The sequence below is a fragment of the Lepidochelys olivacea genome, assembly GCF_965140295.1.
Source record: "Lepidochelys olivacea isolate rLepOli2 genome assembly, chromosome: 10".
NCBI classification, from domain to species: Eukaryota; Metazoa; Chordata; order Testudines; family Cheloniidae; genus Lepidochelys; species Lepidochelys olivacea.
Genome location: NC_140420.1, coordinates 12,223,845 through 12,239,724, shown reverse-complemented (window position 1 = coordinate 12,239,724; position 15,880 = coordinate 12,223,845). Strand labels below are relative to the sequence as shown.

General features: G+C 44.2%; 1 protein-coding gene across 2 annotated transcripts in view; it reads right to left on the bottom strand.

Annotated features, from left to right (window-relative positions):
* Positions 1-15,880, bottom strand: part of MAD1L1 (mitotic arrest deficient 1 like 1) — a 562,567-nt gene that overhangs the window by 263,752 nt on the left and 282,935 nt on the right. The window lies entirely within an intron of this gene.

Sequence of the window (15,880 nt, the reverse complement as noted above, 5' to 3'; positions counted from 1 at the left end):
CAAGGAGAAACAAACAGAACTTTCACACCATAGCCTGGCCAGTCATGAAACTGGTTTCCAATGCTTCTCTGATGCGCACCGCGCTCTCCTGTGTTCTTCTAACCGCCCTGGTGTCTGGCTGTGTGTAACAAGCAGCCAGGTCATTTGCCTCAACCTCCCACCCCGCCATAAACATCTCCCCCTTACTCTCACAGATATTGTGGAGCGCACAGCAAGCAGTAATAACAATGGGAATACTGGTTTTGCTGAGGTCTAACCGAGTCAGTAAACTGCGCCAGCGCGCTTTTAAACGTACAAATGCACATTCTACCACCATTCTGCACTTGCTCAGCCTGTAGCTGAACAGCTCCTGACTACTGTCCAGGCTGCCTGTGTAAGGCTTCAAGAGCCATGGCATTAAGGGGTAGGCTGGGTCCCCAAGGAGAACTATAGGCTTTTCAACATCCTCAACTGTTATTTTCTGGTCTGGAAAGTAAGTCCCTTGCTGCAGCTGTTGAAACAGACCAGAGTTCCTGAAGATGCGAGCGTCATGTACCTTTCCCGGCCGTCCCACGTTGATGTTGGTGAAACATCCCTTGTGATCCACCACTGCTTGCAGCACTATTGAAAAGTACCCCTTGTGGTTTATGTACTCGCCGGCTTGGTGCTCCGGTGCCAAGATAGGGGATATGGGTTCCGTCTATGGCCCCACCACAATTAGGGAATCCCATTGCAGCAAAGCCATCCACTATGACCTGCACATTTCCCAGGATCACTACCCTTGATATCAGCAGATCTTTGATTGTGTTGGCTACTTGCAGCACAGCAGCCTCCACAGTAGATTTGCCCACTCCAAATTGATTCCCGACTGACTGGTAGCTGTCTGGCGTTGCAAGCTTCCACAGGGCTTTCGCCACTCGCTTCTCAACTGTGAGCGCTGCTCTCATCTTGGTATTCTTGCGCCTCAGGGCAGTAGAAAGCAAGTCACAAAGTTCCATGGAAGTGCCCTTACGCATGCAAAAGTTTTGCAGCCACTGGGAATCGTCCCAGACCTGCAACACTATGCGGTCCCACCAGGCTGTGCTTGTTTCCCGAGCCCAGAATCAGCATTCTACGCCATGAACCTGCCCATTAGCACCATGATGCCCACATTGCCAGGGCCTGTGCTTTGAGAGAAGTCTGTGTCCATGTCCTGATCACTCTTGTCACCGCGCTGACGTCACCTACTCACCTGGTTTCGCTTTGCCAGGTTCTGGTGCTGCATATACTGCTGGATAATGTGTGTGGTGTTTCATGTGCTCCTAATTGCCAAAGTGATCTGAGCGGGCTCCATGCTTGCCGGGGTATGGCGTCTGCACAGAAAAAAGGCACAGAACGATTGTCTAACTTTGCTCTGACGGAGGGAGGAGCAACTGACGACATGGCTTACAGGGAATTAAAATCAACAAAGGGGGTGACTTTGCGAGAAACAGAATGGCCCCCTCAAGGATAGAACTCAAAACCCTTGGTTTAGCAGGCCACTGATTTCACGGAGGGAGGGAGGAGAAAATGAATACAAAACAAATCTGGTCTATTTCTTGTTTTGATCCACTTCATCTGTCTTTATACATCTTGCTGGCAGCAGACTGTGCAGTACGACTGCTAGCCATCGTCATCTCCTGGGTGCTTGGCAGAAGACGGTGCAGTATGACTGCTGGCCATCGTCTTCTGCTGGCTGCTGATTAAAAGACAGTGCACTGCCAGTAGGACTCAATCGCCATGAGACGAAACTTAAAAGGGAAATGACCTGGCTGAGTCACTCCCATGTTTGCCCAGGCGCCCCTGACCTCATCGAGGTCAGTTAAAAGAGCACCCAGGACTACGTCGACGACGGCTACCAGTCATACTGCACTGCACTGGCAGTCTGCTGCCAAAAGGCAATAAACTGCTGCTGTGTAGCAATGCAGTACCAAGTCTGCCAGCACCCAGGAGACACACGGTGACGGTTAGCTGAGCGGGCTCTATGCTTGCCGTCGTATGGCGTCTGCATAGGTAACTCAAGAAAAAAGGCGCAAAACGATTGCTTTCACAGAAGAAGGGAGGGAATGGGGGCCTGACGATATGCACCCAGAACCACCCGCGACAACGTTTTAGCCCCATCAGGCATTGGGATTTCTACCCAGAATTCAAATGGGCAGTGGAGACTGCGGGAACTGTGGGATAGCTACCGACAGTGCAACGCTTCGGAAGTAGATGGTTGCCTCGGTACTGTGGACACACTCCGCTGACTACATGCGCTGAAAGCATTTGTGTGGGGACACACACAATCGACTGTATAAAAATGCTCTGTAGAAAACCGACTTCTACAAATTCGACCTAATTTCGTAGTGTAGACATACCCAAGGATAGGTGCAGAAACAGAGGCACAGAGAAAGGAAGTGACTTGCCCATAGTCACACTCCAGGTCACTGGCAAAGCTGGGAATAGATCCAGCTCTCCTAAACCCTAATCTAGTTTTCTATTCACTGGACCATATTGCCTCTCATAGCAATGCATGTACTGAAGACTATTCAGAGATTTTTTTGCAGCCTTCAGGCAGAGGAGTTCAAAAGCTCCTGCCTTTGTAAAGCAGAACTTGAGACTAAACAGAGGTATGTTCAGGAACTCCTGTAGAGAAACCCTGATGGGAAGATGCTCTGGTAGAGTCCTTGGAGGTGATGGTGGCTTGGGTTCTCTCAAGGAGACAGTGGCATGGTGAATATTTTGGGGCTGACGAACTCTCGTTGCAAAGCAGGCTAACAGAGTTTTCCTGGCCGAGGCTCTCTCAAAGAAACCCTAAGCTGGATTTGTGCTGGAAATGGCCCAACTTGATGATCACTTTAGATAAGCTATTACCAGCAGGACAGTGGGGTAGGAGGAGGTATTGTTTCATGGTCTCTGTGTGTATATAATGACTTCTGCAGTTTCCACAGTATGCATCCGATGAAGTGAGCTGTAGCTCACGAAAGCTCATGCTCAAATAAATTGGTTAGTCTCTAAGGTGCCACAAGTCCTCCTTTTCTTTTTGCGAATACAGACTAAGACTACGGCTGTTACTCTGAAACCTGTAAGCTGGTGCAGTGACAGAGGAACTAGGTTTCCCTAGGAGAAAGCTGTAAGCCAATCTTGGTTCAGAGATGGCATCTCTTCTGAGTTAAAGATACGCCTATGCAGTTTTGTGGAAATGGTGAACCAACCCGGTGAAGGAGCTTTGGTAGAATCTTATGATTCTTCGGTGATGATGGGCCTTTATGAAAGAAAACACTAGAGGAAACTGGTATTGTAGTATTAGTTCAGAGAAATGACAGACAATACTTTGTTGTCACTTCTTTCCACCTCTTCTGTTCCATGACACCATGCTAGCCTCCGATCAGCCTCCCTGTGGCTAGCACAGAGCGTGAAGGATAGTCTCAAAGGAAGAAAGCAAAACACATTTAAATAGTATAAATAACCCAATACAAACTAAAATTTTTCATACAAACTAATTCAGGCAGATATTCATTAAACCCTCCAGAGTCTCTATAATGACATCTCTACACTACATAATATGGGCTTTACGAGCACCGTATCCAAAAGACATGAATGACAAGCAGTTCATGACAATGAAATGAAAAACATTAAGCTACACAAGCTAATCGCACTGAAATACAAGCAAACTAAAAATTACAGTCTCAGAGTTCAGCATAAAATGTGTAGATCAATTCCCCAAACAAAGAAACAAACACTGCAATTAGGCAGAGCCCAAGTCTCCCTCAGCTCAGTGGAAGGACCAAGAAAGTTACAGGTTCTAGCTGTGCAGACCATATAAGGATGTCATGTTATTAAAGGAACAGTGGTTTTAACATAACCCTGGGTTCTCTTGTGGGGAAATGAAGCACACTCATTAAACACTACAGGAGATGCCAGCCCTCTGCAGACGTAAAGAGCAAGCACAAGCAAGAAAGTAAAACTGAAATTCCCACAAGGATGCTGAAATGTCAGGAGACTGTTTGTAAATTCACCAATGCCTGGGAGCAATTTTTCCCCACAAATATTTCATCAGGTAGAATTCTATCGCCAGATAGAGTCAGAAAAGAGCCAGATATTGCAAGTGCAAAGACATTCTTCATATGCTGGAATAACCTTTGCAACACACACATGGATGGAATGAACACAGTGGATAGAAAATAAATAAACTTTCCAACATCTCTAATGGACTTAGGTCTACATGAAGAGGGTTTTAACCATCAGACAAGGACTATTTGACCATCCTGAGCTAGAAACAAAAAAAGGATTAAGGGTTACATATTAGTCTACAATTGCACCCTGTGGTTCCCAACCCATGGTGCAATCAGCACACAGCTGCAGCCCATGTGACATCCTCAAGGCCGTACAGGTAGTATATATATTGTGTGGTTGAGGCCCACATAACACACAGAAAGTTGCATGTAAGGCCCACAATGGTAAATAGGTTGAGAACCTATCAGGGGGTAGCCGTGTTAGTCTGTATCCGCAAAAACAACAAGGAGTCCGGTGCACCTTAAAGACTAACAGATTTATTTGAGCATAAGCTTTCGTGGGTAAAAACCCCACTTCTTCAGATGCATGGAGTGAAAATTACAGATGCAGACATAAATATACTGACACATGAAGAGAAGGGAGTTACCTCACTAGTGGAGAACCAGTGGTGACAGGGCCAATTCGATCAGGGTGGATGTAGTCCACTCCCAATATAGATGAGGAGGTGTCAATTCCAGGAGAGGCAAAGGTGCTTTTGTAATGAGCCAGCCACTCCCAGTCCCTATTCAAGCCCAAATTAATGCAAATAAATTTAGCTCTGCTGTTTCTCTTTGAGTTCTGTTTCTGAAGGTTTTTTTTGGTTACACCTAATACTGGTTCCAGTCTGTGAGGGTCTATCTTGGACTAAGGAAAAGTCAAACAGACCAAAGACAATAAGTGCTGAAAAGCAATCCATGAACAGATTGAAATGCCCAGGTGTGAGGGCACTTCACTAAGGCTACTGTGACACTGACTGAGATAGGAATCTGACGTTGAAGGCTGTTAATCCAAGAGAATTCTAAATCTAAATGGTTCTTGGAGGAGCACATTAGGAAAGTCAATTACATTTACCACAAACCCTCCCAAACATTTTAACAATGTGTGTTTCACAGGATACTTTCCACCATCCCTGTATTTCCAAAATAAGGAATTCGTCCCCAACCCAAAGTAATAGAGGAGAACAAGTTATAGGTGCTGAGCACATTTATAACCCGCTTTTTACTTAGAATTCGCACTGTAACTCTCCCCTACCACACGGTGTACATATTCTTTTTCCCACTTCTTTCTTCAGTTTCAAACTTGACCTACACAATGGCTCAGGCTAATATTAAGCTCCTGCAAACTGGCTAAGAGGAGAGCTGTCCAAGATGCAAAAGGTGACACCTACACACCTTCCAAAACTAAGATGCAGGGCAAAGTGCAGTCACTGAAGCAAAGAACCGCATGCAAAGTTCCCGGCTCACAAGAAATTATGACATATATGCACAGTTCTGATAGAAACAAAAAGACTTAAGAGGAACTAAGTGCTTGTCTATAAGACAAGTTACTGTGCAGAACACTAGGCTGGGAATCTATACTGCACCAGCTTGCCATGCAGTAACTGCACTCTGGTACCTTCACTGTGTTGTAGCAGTGTCCACACGGGATACCACTGTATGTCGAGCTGGAGCACTGTAGATTCACACCCTGGCTTGCTGCGCAATAACTGGCTGGATAGATAAGCTCTCCATCCCTCCCACGTATTTGAATATAGTACCTGTGAAAAGTCCAGCCCTGGGAATATCTCTAAACTTTGATTTATTGACACAAAACTTCCTTAATGAGAAATGAGCACTGGTGAAGAGTTCTATACTGAATTCAGGAAAATGAAGTCCTCTATTTTTCCAGAGAACAAATACAGCAGGGATAATATTAGGTCAAGCGTCTCCTCTCTGCCCCACCTAGTTGCCTTAACCCTGACCATGACACTGAGCAACTAACTGTCTGAGATTTGAACCAGTGACCTAGAGTTAAGACCTCATGTTTCATTACCATATCCCTAAGCCTTGGTAAAATTAAACAGTGGGGAAACAAATCTGTTCTGAAAACAAGCAGCATCCATGTGACTCGCTGCTCAAACAAGGGAAATTAATTTACTTGAAGGCTTAATCTGTTATTTGGGCAGCATACAACATGTCATCATGGCAATGTATCAATTAGGGGAATTGTCTAATGGGATGCCATAAGAATGGGAGTTATGGTGTGGTGTTATTTAACATCTTGGCTGAAATTTGAGATGGGGATCCACAAAGCATATTAGCATAATACATAGATGCAAAGTTTGGCAGGTTTGCAAAAAAACCTTTTGAAGAGGTCAAAGAAAGGATCAAGAGAAATTCAAAACATGGACAGTAAATAACATAAGATTTAACTTTAAAAAAAACACACATATGGGTGGAACAGACCTCTCAAACTGTTATGCCAACAGAGACCTAGAGGCAAAAGTGGACAGCAAGTTAAATACGAATTGCAGCATGCTATGGCAAGCCAGTATGATTTTGGGCTGCAATCACAGAAGCATCATATCACAAAATAGGCTCTCTCTACTGCATTTGTTCCTGGGCAGCTCAGTGCCAAGAAGGGAAGAGGAACTACCGGGAATTCAGAGAATAGCGACCAAACATGATTAGATGGTTGGAGGAAACCATTTATGAAAAAAAACAAACTATACATTTTATCTCTTTTTACTGAGACAGAAGTCTTCAGAGGAGTATTGTACAAAATGCATAATCACCATGAGAAAACATTAAAGTGTCTTAATATCAAGGCTGGAGAGGAATTATTTAGGGTGCTAAAAAGGAGTAGAATTAGATATAATTCATGATCATATTACATCCCTGTGGCAACTACAGCCATTGCTTAAATAAAAATGTAAAGAGAGACATATTTAATGTATTGTTAACTGTCATTTAATATGACCCAGCAGCTAGAAATAAGAAGGTGGCCCCAGCCAGCATTTCACAAGCCAACAGAAAGCGATCTGCATATCGTAATTTGAGAACCTTTGCAAATATACAGTATAGGTATATCAGGAAGACATTATCACCCAACTCTCTCTTCCACATGCACTGGGGGTTAGACAAGCACTGAATGTACCAAACTAGTAGTGGTCCGCTGGGACAGATCTACCAGGCTGTGAAGTAGCTGATCTGTATGTTTTATCACAAGAGCCTGAAATATTAGCCCTACCCTCTAGCCCTTTCATTAGCCCAAATCAAATATTGAACTTAGCTCAGCTGTTACAGGAAAGATGCTTGCAACATCATTCACTACCATATTCCTACTAGGCCACAAGAAAATGCAAACTAAGCAGCAGCATGACACACACACACATTTTTTAATTATGAAGGAGAAATTAGGCTCTGAACTTACCCAACATCTCACTTAATCAGAGCACTTCAGAAAAGCTGGCAGCCACCGCAACAGCTTAAGGAAGCAGCTGGAGGGAGACCTAGAATAGCACATAGCAGCCTGTTGCACCCCTTGATTCAGACACATGTAGGGTATTTACAGGGCCACCTCGGAAGGAGTTGAGGGGACTGTTCTTGTATTGTTTCCTGTAGCTTGCCTTTCAGGTATAGAACAGTCGGGTTGGTCAATTCATACATTTTCAGCCCTGTACCCAAGACTAATTTATGCCACATGGCCTCATGCCACTTAAGACTCTTTGCAATTTATCATGCCACCTCTCCACCTTATTAATGGAAATGTACATCCCCTTCACAAGGTGCACTCTCAGATTTGCCACTCAGGCCAGAAGAATAAAATATGCAACAGAAGCTGGAGCAAAGTTTGCCATTGTAATCTCAGAGCTTTTTCCTGTAAAAAAGCAACATCCCCACATTTAACAGACTTGAGTCTGTTCTATCCAAGTTTTTGTGCTGGGCCCATCACTGTAGTTTCTGGGGGATCTCTCTCAGTAGCAAGGACATGCACACTGAATTTTCAGACACAAATGGAAATGTGTTATCTTTCAGCTCCCAAGAAATTTCCTTTACTTAACGTACATGTTCAATTCCCATGGACCACAGTGCTAGGCTTTAAGGAATCTGAATGTACTGGGTTAAAGAATTGGATAGGCAAGTAAGTTGCCAACCAACAATTTGCCCACTAACCACACAGTGTGGTCAGGGCAACCAAAATCAGTTAAGCAGAGTATGCCAGAAAAACATCCTGCTCAGCATTTAACAAATCTCTTTAAAAAGCCGGGGGGGGAATCATCTGTCAATTTAAAACGTTCATCCATTGGGACAACACTGCCTAATGTAAACCAGTTCCTAGTACTATTACATCCTCTTCCTAGGAGGTATGCTAAATTGTAAGCTGACCATATTCTAGATATGCTATCCAGACTTTGAAGCAATAATATAAATGGTTTGAGAGCATGGGAACCAATTCAAATACCAGGGAGACATTTCTGAATTGTTCAGTTTACTTCCCTGTGCTCTTTGAGTTAATGGCTCTTCTCAAATACCTTCCAAAACAGCAATTGTAGCTACATCAGCCATATTTCAAACCTTCATGAGTAAACACAAACATGGGAAATATACCAGACAGGAGTGAATCAAAAAGGTCAAGACCACTGCTCTCCTCATAACTGCTCCTTGTGTCTGTCAAACATCTATTAATGCCAGCTCTGGAGTAGGAAGTGTTTGGTCAGAACTATAGAGCTTTGAGGATTAATGAATCAAGCCCCAAACAATCTGTTAATTACAAGGCAGGTGGTTAAACTGGCCACATCAATGGCCCGAATCTCTCCTCTGGAGCATGAATGTGAGCCAGCTGCCCTATGTTATGGACAAGCTGCTCAAGTGACAGACACACTCGCAGGAAAAATTAAGCTCCTCAACCTCTAGTGAACAAACTTTCCCCTCCATTCTATGAGCAATTAGCAAATCTAAGCACTCCCTTTGTGAACCCACAGTAAATTGTGTGTGTTACACGCAGGTCGTAAATCAAAACAATTTTGACTTGGAGGCATAACACTTTGAAGTCTTGTGTTTTCATTAGGAAATATGAAGAAACTCCATACAATCATAATATAAATGTTTGTACTTGATGATGAATGGAGACATGCAGAAGTCTCACTATCATGGAGAAAAAGGAAGAGTCATAGCAATCAGAGACTATCAGAGTAATATATATATGCACATACATGGCTGATTATTCCTGGCTTGTGCCAACTTTCCTAGTCAGAATTCCAGACCAAGGTCCCCAGGGGAAGACAAGCTACTTCTTGGTGGTGCAGGGGTTTCAGTGACAGAAGCTATAGTTTGCAACCCCTAGGTGTGCAGCACTTACTGAAAAGGACACCTAGGAGACACTGATACATTGCACTTTTTGTACAGTATCTTCTCCCAGGATTCCCAGATACACCTTAGAGCTCCTCTCTCCTAATAGAAAGTCTGCGAGGGTGGTGGTGAATTTCCCATCAGGGTAGCTGCCTCATGAACTAACAAGGTGAAGCCAAGCCTAAAGGGGTTATGACATAGCTGCAAAATGTTACATTTTTTGCAATATGAAAAATTTCTAAGTTGACCGTAGCAGTATTTTAAAGAAACACTGCATGCAAATTGAAGAAATCCGTTGTGGTGCTTGGCCAATTTACTTAGAAGGCCCCATATTCCCACCATACAACGTGGCCTTGTGTGCTTCTTTGGCAAATTACCTTAAAAACATTGAGGAATATTTTGTAAGGATCAGAAAAACACTATTTTAAAATCTTGTTTCAAATACATGAAACACAGGAAACCTAAATAAGGCTCAGTTTTTTAGACTCTGATATCACTCTGATGTTTGCTGTGAGCTAATCAAAAACCTATGTATAACTTCGCATATTTACCTGTGTAACATACCCAAAAAAAAATTATATATATATATATACACACACACAGGGCCAGATCCTCTGACTGGGCTAAATTCCCACAAGCTTGTGGCTCGAGCACGCTGTGCTTTTTGGCTGCTTTAACTTGCGACACTGGTCAAGTGACCCCTACCCCATGATTTGTTTGAGAGAGAGAAGGAGCAGAAAGCCAGTGTCAAACCACCTCTTCCCTTCCCCACTACTCCCCAGGTGAGCCAAGCAGAATTCTGCACATCTGAGGCTCTAGGCCAAATACAAGAGGACACTAAAAAGGTGGGTGGGTTATAGAACACATGCAGGCACTCAACTGGTCATGGAACTGCTATTTGACTATTCTGTAATGTACTAAGAATCTGAAGATGTATATATTCACTGAGTTTATATTTTATCTAGAATGCTTGAACAGTATCATGAGATTATACTGAGGTTAAAATCACATACAAAATGTCCCTGGTGCCCTCCTGCATGTCGATTTTTTGTAAGATTCTGTTCAGTGAAAGAAAACAGGAGGAAACTTTGCTTTCGAGACAGCTGTGAACAGCTCATTCGTGTGGGCGGCAGGGATTGTGACAGAAGTAACTCAGCCAGTCATACTTAGACTTCAGTTTATTTGCATACTGCAATCCTATGTATTAAAATATTGTGAAAGCTGAAATGAAAAGAAATTTTCACTAGTGAAACATGCCAACTTATGACATTGCAGCCAAGAGATGCAACTTTCAACAGCTAAAAAATCCCTTTGCCAACTTAGTCCTTTGAAGTTATATATTTATACCATGCTATACAATATCTTCTCATCAATCCTTTAGCCCAGTATTGGTGCAGATTATCAGAGATTTGGAGCTGTTTCAGTAATTCCAAAGTGTCCTCCAAATGTACATGGGATTTAATGGTCTAGGACAATTAAAAATATTACTTTGAAGCCTTCCTCTGGCGACTGCTAATCTTCCGTGCAGCAGCATTATTTGACAAACAAAGTGAAGGAGCTCAATATTAGAGACTGTTAAAAAAATTCCATACTGCTTTAATGATTCAAGTCATTTTACTGCTCTCAGGAAAGTTCTTCTGGTTATTAAACCGAGAGCACACACACGACATATGTGGGAAATAACATCTACAAATAAATTATAATAGTCCCCGAAGTGTCAAACACTACCCAATGTAATTTCACAGCAGTTGGGGAGGGGACAGAAGTGAGGGGGGAATCAGTCTCTCTGTAATAACCATAGAGAAGTGTGGAGGAAAATTCCCTACTAACTTTCAAACACACAAGTTTATACGCTGCTGCTGTAGAAGCGAAGCTCATTTTGATTTATAGGAATGTTGTAATGAGCAAAACAGAGATCATGTTCTTATTGACGTGACTTATCACATGTGGAGAGTTGTAATTAAAATGGGTTTTGCAGATAATTGCTTATATGGGTTTTAATGTAGTTTGGTCTCAACCACCCTCTCCAGTCCCTTCAGAAACTGAAGCTACTTAAACCAAAGGAAATTCAAACCTGTGTAAAAAAGTCACCCCAAGGGCTGCCAAGGCACCAGTATTCCCTGTGCCTCCAATGGCAACTTACATAAAGGAGGAATTACATTGGTTTTGTGCAGAGTAATAAAGTCTATTTCCCTCATATAAGCAAGAGCTGCTGGATGTTACAGAGAAATAACTTCCTACTGGACATGATGCGTAGTAGTGAAATGCCGCCCCCAAGTGTGAGACTTATAGGCAGCTGTGTTAACTCCCGGGGCGTGAGATGCATGAATAAAGAAAAGGAACTCTGATGTTAACACATAAAAAATTATACTTGAAACTGGAAAATTGCTGGAGTCACCCTTATAATTACTGAAGACACAGGGAAAGCATCTGCGAGCTACAGGCTCCTGTCAAAGTCACTATCAAGATTTACTGGACAGAGAGATAATGGCTAAATCTTTCCCTTGCTCTCAAGTTTCAAGGACAGACCAATCTTTCTTGCTCTGTTTTGTTTTAAGTGACAGATTCACTAGCTGGTAATGTCAAGAATTGCAGATAGCAAGTTTACTATAATGTTACAGGTCATCCTAAGTTCTCAGTGCTACTACAGTGTGAAGGGGTTCATCCAGAATCAGGAGGGACCATTTAATAGACCCATGTGTTCATAGGACAAAGTGGAATATAACGACTTCAAACAGGAGATAATTTTTTTGACAACCCAGGAAAGTACTTAACCTTGGCCCAAAATCAGCTGCATGGCTCTGTAACGGTCAGGAGATCTAGTTTTTATTCCCAGCTCTGCCAAACAACTGCTGTGAAGCCTTCGCAGGTTATTTAATTTCTCTGAAACTCAGTCTCTCCATCTGTAAAAAGATAACATCTACTCTGTAACGTGATTTGGGATTTTTGGATGAAAGGAGATAGCCAAGTGCAAGATATTATCGCCACTGACACAAAGTGCATCCAGCACAACCCAGATGGCTCAGTCACTAAAAACACCACACACTTAATTTTAGCCTCAGAAACAACTCTAACATCATAATCAAAAAGGCTGACAAAGGAGGTGCTGTCGTCATCATGAATAGGTTGGAATATGAACAAGAGGCTGCTAGGCAGCTCTCCAACACCACTTTCTACAAGCCATTACCCTCTGATCCCACTGAAGGTTACCAAAAGAAACTACAGCATTTGCTCAAGAAACTCCCTGAAAAAGCACAAGAACAAATCCACACATACACACCCCTGGAACCCCGACCTGGGGTATTCTATCTGCTACCCAAGATCCATAAACCTGGAAATCCTGGACGCCCCATCATCTCAGGCATTGGCACCCTGACAGCAGGATTGTCTGGCTAGGTAGACTCCCTCCTCAGGCCCTACGCTACCAGCACTCCCAGCTATCTTCGAGACACCACTGACTTCCTGAGAAAACTATAATCCATCGGTGATCTTCCTGAAAACACCATCCTGGCCGCTATGGATGTAGAAGCCCTCTACACCAACATTCCACATAAAGATGGACTACAAGCCATCAGGAACACTATCCCCAATAATGTTACGGCAAACCTGGTGGCTGAACTTTGTGACTTTGTCCTCACTCATAACTATTTCACATTTGGGGACAACGTATACCTTCAAATCAGCGGCACTGCTATGGGTACCCGCATGGCCCCACGGTATGCCAACATTTTTATGGCTGACTTAGAACAACGCTTCCTCAGCTCTCGTCCCCTAATGCCCCTACTCTACTTGCGCTATATTGATGACATCTTCATCATCTGGACCCACGGAAAAGAAGCTATGACGTGATCGGAATAACAGAGACTTGGTGGGATAACTCATATGACTGGAGTACTGTCATGGATGGATATAAACTGTTCAGGAAGGACAGGCAGGGCAGAAAAGGTGGGGGAGTAGCACTGTATGTAAGGGAGCAGTATGACTGCTCAGAGCTCCGGTACGAAACTGCAGAAAAACCTGAGTGTCTCTGGATTAAGTTTAGAAGTGTGTGCAACAAGAGTGATGTAGTGGTGGGAGTCTGCTATAGACCACCGGACCAGGGGGATGAGGTGGATGAGGCTTTCTTCCGGCAGCTCACGGAAGCTACTAGATCGCATGCCCTGATTCTCATGGGTGACTTTAATTTTCCTGATATCTGCTGGGAGAGCAATACAGCGGTGCATAGACAATCCAGGAAGTTTTTGGAAAGCGTAGGGGACAATTTCCTGGCGCAAGTGCTAGAGGAGCCAACTAGGGGGGGTGCTTTTCTTGACCTGCTGCTCACAAACCGGGTAGAATTAGTGGGGGAAGCAAAAGTGGATGGGAATCTGGGAGGCAGTGACCATGAGTTGGTTGAGTTCAGGATCCTGACGCAGGGAACAAAGGTAAGCAGCAGGATACGGACCCTGGACTTCAGGAAAGCAGACTTCGACTCCCTCAGGGAACGGATGGCCAGGATCCCCTGGGGGACTAACTTGAAGGGGAAAGGAGTCCAGGAGAGCTGGCTGTATTTCAAGGAATCCCTGTTGAGGTTACAGGGACAAACCATCCCGATGAGTCGAAAGAATAGTAAATATGGCAGGCGACCAACTTGGCTTAATGGTGAAATCCTAGCGGATCTTAAACATAAAAAAGAAGCTTACAAGAAGTGGAAGGTTGGACATATGACCAGGGAAGAGTATAAAAATATTGCTCGGGCATGTAGGAATGTTATCAGGAGGGCCAAATCGCACCTGGAGCTGCAGCTAGCCAGAGATGTCAAGAGTAACAAGAAGGGTTTCTTCAGGTATGTTGGCAACAAGAAGAAAGCCAAGGAATGTGTGGGCCCCTTACTGAATGAGGGAGGCAACCTAGTGACAGAGGATGTGGAGAAAGCTAATGTACTCAATGCTTTTTTTGCCTCTGTTTTCACTAACAAGGTCAGCTCCCAGACTGCTGCGCTGGGCATCACAAAATGCGGAAGAGATGGCCAGCCCTCTGTGGAGATAGAGGCGGTTAGGGACTATTTAGAAAAGCTGGACGTGCACAAGTCCATGGGGCCGGACGAGTTGCATCCGAGAGTGCTGAAGGAATTGGCGGCTGTGATTGCAGAGCCACTGGCCATTATCTTTGAAAACTCGTGGCGAACCGGGGAAGTCCCGGATGACTGGAAAAAGGCTAATGTAGTGCCAATCTTTAAAAAAGGGAAGAAGGAAGATCCTGGGAACTACAGGCCAGTCAGCCTCACCTCAGTCCCTGGAAAAATCATGGAGCAGGTCCTCAAAGAATCAATCCTGAAGCACTTGCATGAGAGGAAAGTGATCAGGAACAGCCAGCATGGATTCACCAAGGGAAGGTCATGCCTGACTAATCTAATCGCCTTTTATGATGAGATTACTGGTTCTGTGGATGAAGGGAAAGCAGTGGATGTATTGTTTCTTGACTTTAGCAAAGCTTTTGACACGGTCTCCCATAGTATTCTTGTCAGCAAGTTAAGGAAGTATGGGCTGGATGAATGCACTATAAGGTGGGTAGAAAGCTGGCTAAATTGTCGGGCTCAACGGGTAGTGATCAATGGCTCCATGTCTAGTTGGCAGCCGGTATCAAGTGGAGTGCCCCAAGGGTCGGTCCTGGGGCCGGTTTTATTCAATATCTTCATAAATGATCTGGAGGATGGTGTGGATTGCACTCTCAGCAAATTTGCGGATGATACTAAACTGGGAGGAGTGGTAGATACGCTGGAGGGGAGGGATAGGATACAGAAGGACCTAGACCAATTGGAAGATTGGGCCAAAAGGAATCTGATGAGGTTCAATAAGGATAAGTGCAGGGTCCTGCACTTAGGACGGAAGAACCCAATGCACAGCTACAGACTAGGGACCGAATGGCTAGGCAGCAGTTCTGCGGAAAAGGACCTAGGGGTGACAGTGGACGAGAAGCTGGATATGAGTCAGCAGTGTGCCCTTGTTGCCAAGAAGGCCAATGGCATTTTGGGATGTATAAGTAGGGGCATAGCGAGCAGATCGAGGGACGTGATCGTTCCCCTCTATTCGACATTGGTGAGGCCTCATCTGGAGTACTGTGTCCAGTTTTGGGCCCCACACTTCAAGAAGGATGTGGATAAATTGGAGAGAGTCCAGCGAAGGGCAACAAAAATGATTAGGGGACTGGAACACATGAGTTATGAGGAGAGGCTGAGGGAGCTGGGATTGTTTAGCCTGCAGAAGAGAAGAATGAGGGGGGATTTGATAGCTGCTTTCAACTACCTGAAAGGGGGTTCCAAAGAGGATGGCTCTAGACTGTTCTCAATGGTAGCAGATGACAGAACGAGGAGTAATGGTCTCAAGTTGCAGTGGGGGAGGTTTAGATTGGATATTAGGAAAAACTTTTTCACTAAGAGGGTGGTGAAACACTGGAATGCGTTACCTAGGGAGGTGGTAGAATCTCCTTCCTTAGAGGTTTTTAAGGTCAGGCTTGACAAAGCCCTGGCTGGGATG